We start from the raw sequence: 6,782 nt of genomic DNA, 5'->3' as shown, positions 1-6,782 counted from the left end.
CTATTTCAAAGGCTTTCATTTCTCTGTGCTATTATCAAATAATCTTTTTTGTACTTGGTTGTTTATTATTGGATTGTAACTATGGTAAATCTCTAGGGGTTTTGTCTCCTTTGGTATGTTAATTAGTCATTTTTCCTTTGATCTTTTTTCCTTGCTGAAAAGAGTGAAAAGCTATCTCGGTGGGGAATCTTACTGATGTATGTTCATGCTCTCATCTCCATAATCAGAAGGAGATAACCATGTCATAGGTCCACGCATCAGCTACAGCCTTTGTAAAAATGAGCAGCATGGTGCGTGTAATCTAAAAGACACATATTTTTAATATAGATAAATAAGCGCACACATATATTTATGTAATCATATAAAAATTTAAATAAAAATTGATTGAAGTTTTCTAAGTGTGAAGATGCCGTATGAGTCGAGAGAAATTCGACATTTTCTTCTGAAAGCTATACTCTTCTGATGATATTTTGACACTGAGGGACTTATATAAGAAGTTCAATAGGCAAAGCAGTCAGATATGTTTAACTTCTAAAATAAAATAAACTCTTGTTAAAGCAGCCAATCAGTTTTTCAAAGTGCGATGAGCTAGAAGAATATGTATAATTCACATTCTTTTTCCCGGTTGCTCGAATGAAACTGACAATTGTATCTGTCCCCATACGTGAAAAACATCCTTACCTAGACAGCTTACTATAAAGTGTGCCCCACTTACTGTGAATGAGTCCCTTCGGTACACAGGCTGATGAAAGACTTCCATTTACAGCATTTTTAGTATACTAACCTTGATGCTAAAACTTTACAGCAAAGCATTGTCTAGAAACATCGAATAGCACCTCGGTTTACCATCACTGCAGACTACAGGATTAAAGTAGAAATATAACACAAGTCAATTCCCAGAATCAATCGCTTATACAGATAAAAAGATGACACTAACCAAGCTCCCATAGGTGACTGATGCCCATTGGTAATTTTAGCTTATTTTTCCTAATAAAGATTACATCTTTGAAAATATATAAATATAAAGCCTCAATTTGCATATTATATATATTTGCACCTATGCATATGTGTGTTTGTGTGTATATATATATATATATATATATATATATATCCTGTTTCCCTGAAAATAAGACATGGCATGATTTTCCAGAATTTTTGAGGATGCAATATCATTTTTCAGGCTTTTTGAGGATGCTTGAAAAATAAGCCCTACTCCAAAATTAAGCCCTGCTAACAGTTAATTAAAAAAGTCAATTTAAATAGTGTCCAGGCAGCTATACATGTATAAATAATATATATATATATATATATATATATATATATATATATATATATATATATATATATATATATATATATATATATATATAATATTGACGCCACTCTTGTAGGGGAGGGGGGCGGAAATTACACAATTGCTAGAAATGTCCTCCAAGAATAAGTCAATTTATTGTGACTACTGTCATAAACTCAGATAGCAGCAGAAACACAGTAAAACAGTCATCTGATCAAATGCCTGGAGGACATCAAATACCTGCCCGCCAGGGCGCAGCCGGGGCATAAGGGTGAATTCTACTCCCATCAGGTCAGGAGCTCTTTCTGTGATGTACTCACTCCTCCACTTACTGACTATTACTGCCTAGCTTGGCAGCCTTTTATGTCCCAGTAATGAGTTTTGTTACTTAGGGGGGCAAATGGAAACCTACTGGGAAGACCTGAACTGGATTCTACCTCATTCAGTTCAAGTGTCTGAGCGAGATACATACTCCATCCAGAACTTTCCCCTTCAACTGCCCACAATAAATATGTATATATACAGGGGCATAGTTAAAGGATCATAGGCCTTGGTGCAAAAGTTTATCTAGGGGCCCCCCAACTTCTCTTAACCCCTTTACCAAGAGGCGTAACCTGAAGCTTCTGGGCCCCAATGCAAAACCTGTAACCGAGCCCCCAATTATAATGCTTTATTCAAAGTACTGAGGTCCCTACATGGAGAAGAGAGGCTTTACAGGCCCCCTAAGGCTCCAGGGCCTGGGTGCAACCAAATCCCCTGCATCCCCTACAGTTATGCCAGTGTGTGTGTGATATATATATATATATATATATATATATATATATATATATATATATATATATATATATATATATATATATATATATATAATGCATGCCATGTAAACATATAGGAAGCTGCCATTTTCATAGATGGCAAATGTATGATTAGGAAATACACTAACATTACCAGTGGGCATCAGTGACCTGTGGGAAGTTGGTTACTGTCATTTTTTTTCCATATACATTCGATTGATTCTGGGAATGGACTTCTGTTATATTTCTACTTTAATGTTATTTGCTACCAATAATTAACCTATTAACTTATATATCAAATAATAGCATTGTAACACCCCCTCTCTTTATAAGGATGCAATCACATCAACAGACATAGGTGGCTGAATTAACCCTGCAGAACAACAACGTTTCTATGAGATACAAAATATAGCACTGTGTAACGTCAAACTGGGACATGAACACTCAGCAGAGTCTTACTGCCACATGAATTGCAGAACTACGAACTGTATACGAAACTCGCTGGGAGGCAAACTCATGGACAGACATAACACACTGACAGACAAACGCTAAAAACACTCACCTGCATACTTGCACACATAGCCAGATGGAATAATTATAGAATGTATGAAGTATTAGTTCATATTTTGGTCAAGATACTTAAGCCCGCAAGCCCAACTTCAAGGGTACTTGTCTCATGGGTCCCTACACTAACAATACAACCTACCCCAGGAAACCTGACTGTAATGCAAGGCAATTGTCCTGATAGGGATGACCCAACTCTGGAATCTAGGGACCTACCTCGTTCTAGATTATAAAGGACCCACAGCAAGACACAGTTCGCACTACACATACCGGGAGCTGCACAGAAACGCAGGAGCATGACACTGTTCACACTGAACACTGCACAGACACCTCATATCGAGCCACATGCACAGACACAAAGGAGTACAACACACTGTCTAAACACACACTAAACACCCCAACAGGTTTCGTATTACTTCATAAACCCTCAGTCACACGAGCGCTATTTTGGTGCGTGAAAAAAGCGCTTATACAGGAACCAATGGTTTCCTATAGAAGTTTTCACATGAAGGAAATTAAAACACGCTAAATACTCGCACCTTCCAAAGATAGGACAAGTGACTGCATCTAAGCTCCATGGTGCGAGAAAAGATAGGACCTGACCTATCTTTGGTGTGTGATGTGCAGGAGTTTCCATTGCCTCCTATGGGAGCAGGAGTCTATGGAAACTCCCACACAGGAAAATGAGGTTACAAATCTCATTAGGAGGATTTCCACGAATGAAAGGAATTCCTTGCTGCTTACAGCTGGACATTTAAAACATACTGCCCAGAAGGTTTCCTTAATCCCCGTGGGGACTAACAGGAATTTACAGCAAGACATTTAAAATGTGCTTCTGAGCAGCACATTTTAAATTTCTCACTGTAAGCAACTGGAAATGCGTCCAGCCCTGCTGCTAGACAATTCCCCACCAGCTGGGAGGGGGGCAGCAGGGGACTACCTCCACCTCTCCCCAAAGGGATTTCCCTGTAGTGGGAAGAGAGGGGGCAGGGTTACAGGGCTTCCCCATTTTCTTGCGTTTCTTTGTTCAAGACTTTGAGGACCCAGGAGTAGAGCTCTATTTCAGCGCTCAGATGCAGCCAGAGCCACGCGCAGAGTTGCGCCGAGCCTTGAGTGGGCCACCCATAGTGATCGTTGTTCCAGAGTATCACAGCACTGCACCGAACTGGACTGTTATACGGCAGTAGCTGGAAAACCATTGTTTTGAGCTGCAGGACCCTGAACTGGACTCTAATAAACTGGTCAATGAGGTAAGACTCAAGGACCCAGATAGTCCGTCTTCCATGGCATCTTTGGGGATCAGTTCATGGAGCAGCATGCCCACACCCACTGGATGTCATACCAAATCTGAGCCAGAAGAACCTCTGGGACCACCTGTAAGTGTACTAATTTATATTACATGTACTTTACTATGAGGTGGAAAGGTAGAGGAAGTAAATCCTTTTGAGCTGTTTGGTTGGAATGCAGGTGGGGCCTTTACTTGCATGCGACAAGCAAATTTATGATGGCTTTTTACTAATATCTAATACTGCTTGCTTACATGCATGTGGTGGCATCTATTCATGGGACTTTATGCTTTATTGCCATATAACCAAATTACCCTTGATTGAATTAAGACACCAGACATCAATTTTGTGGGTTAAAGGCCGCGATATAAAGAGTTCCCAAAGGGGAGTTTTTCTCCCAATACCATTCACCATGAAGAAAATATTAATCACCATGTAATAACTCAAACCAAGACTTAACCTTGCAGATTCAAGTAACCATGTCATAACTTAAAGGAGGACTTCCAGACTCCAGTCCACATAACACCATAAACTTTGTAATAACTTAAATGAGACTTAATCTTCCAGACTCGAGTCCACATACCAACCAATAAATTTAGGCACCAAATCCACCCACATTAGGGAGCGATAACCCACTTAATCGAATACCGTGACAACATAAATCAAAGGAGTAAGAGGGTAGGGGAGCTTTGACTTGAATTCTCCAATTGCTGATGAATCACTAATCTCCAAAATTCTTCCCACTATCCAATCAGATCTTGTTGCTAGGCCTGCTGTTCCTCTCTTCTTTTTCTCACCATTTTCATACTGGGCAATCCGACCCTGTTGTCAAGCCAGCTGTTACTGGAGCAGATATTCAGGATGATTCTCCCACATCTCCCATGAATGATTCATTTGACCCTAAAATGATCTCAAGTACTGAGGGTATATTTAAAATACATTTAACCATTAAACGCTCAGATCCCATGCTGCTTTTCTGCCTAATTGTCATTCAGGCTTATATGTGGGCAAGGAGGTGTATGCGGAAGTTGCAGCATATTTTGCCATCACTATGGTGTAGTGATTAATATTTAGTGTACTTTACTATAACAAACTTTGGTTTACTTTATTGATACACTGTGATGTCTGTGTGATACATGCAGCCAATACATTTATGATAGCTAAATACTAAGGTGTATATTGGTGAACTAAGGTCTGCATATGTGTCGCTTTGTAATCTATTTAAATGACTTTTTTGGAAAAATAATTTTGTAATAATGGAGATATTGCTAATCGGCCTCCCCTGCACCAGACTCTACCCTCTCCAATCCATCCTAAATGCGGCTGCCAGGCTCATCGTCCTGTCCAGCCACTACTTGGATACCTCTGCCCTGTGCCAGTCACTGCACTGGCTGCCCGTTAAATACAGAATTTAATTTAACTCGCTACCTTCATCCACAAAGCCCTACACAGCGCAGCACCACCCTATATCGCCTCCCTCATCTCAATCCATCAACCAGCCCGGGCTCTCCGCTCTGCTAACGAAACCAGACTGAGCGCCCCTTTAATTCGAACTTCTCATTCCCGCCTCCAAGACTTCTCCAGAGCAGCACCGGTCCTCTACCAAAGGCTACCCGGGCAATCCAGGACTCACAGAACTTCAGGCGTGCTCTAAAAACACACCTCTTCAGGGAGGCATACCGCATTCCCTAAACAAACCCCTCTGTACTCCGCCTGATAACATGCTCCCTGACCTATTGCTGCAATCCCTGCTATCATCATAAACCGCTCCTGCAGTCCTACTGTTTCTGCCGTCACACGGCTAAATGTCTGACCATTGTCTATGTGTACAGCATCCCTCACTCTCCAGCTCGCCATACAGTGCACATCTCCAGCCCTTTACTTTCTGTATCACCCCATTACTTGTAGTATGTAAGCTCGTTGGAGCAGGACCCTCACCCCTATTGTTTCCATCAATTGATTACTATGTAACCGTGGTTCTGTAATTTTTGTAGTTTTGTCTTTCTGTATTCCCCTGTCTATGTAAGCGCTGCGGAATATGTTGGCGCTATACAAATAAAGTTTATTATTATTATTACATATAAGTTTTTGGGTGAATGGCGTATGACTCCATTGTGTGTTTTGGTTTCAAGCTCTATGGGTGTTGCTGCAAAAATATGAGAAGGAGGTGATTAATTGATGCACCTAGCGAGGTCGTACAATCTCATGTCTTTGAGTTTGTTGGTAATAATTTGCTAACTGGCAAAACTTGAATTGAATCAAGCAATATAATTATTTTCACTGGGCAGAATTTTTATTCAAGGGAATTTCTGTGACATGTAGGAATTATAATGAAAGCTATATGGGTAAGTGTCTAACATTCACACATAAAACTTGATATAAATTGAATTTTTATCAACATAAGATAAAAAAATGAAGGAATTACGTTTTCATTTCTTTTTAAATTGGAAATATTCTTTAAAGGGGTTGTCTGACTTATTCAGTTTTGAACTCACCAAGCTCCCCATGTAAAAATAAGAATTCAGTTCATACTTACCTCTCCCAGCTACCCGCAGTGTTGGGTTCTGCAGCATCAGTTCTCCACTGTGATGTCATATTTACAGGTTGCAGCACCCCGTGTACGTCACGTCACAGGTTGCTGCAGCCAATGACAGAGCTCAGAACTTGGTCATCGAGCTCTGTCATTGTGTCACATTGTGCTCCTGAGACCTGTAGTTCTATGAGTTTCCAGGAGCACACTTTCACAGGTGTGGGATGATTAAGCTGGTTGGGTGTGTTGCTCCAGTCAGCCAATCACCATCGATCTGCTGCACATAAATACCAGTCCCTCTTATTAGAGGATGC

The sequence above is a fragment of the Eleutherodactylus coqui genome, chromosome 1 (genome assembly GCF_035609145.1).
Source record: "Eleutherodactylus coqui strain aEleCoq1 chromosome 1, aEleCoq1.hap1, whole genome shotgun sequence".
NCBI classification, from domain to species: Eukaryota; Metazoa; Chordata; class Amphibia; order Anura; family Eleutherodactylidae; genus Eleutherodactylus; species Eleutherodactylus coqui.
The sequence above is the reverse complement of the archived record's forward strand: the minus strand, read 5'-3'. Positions refer to the sequence as shown.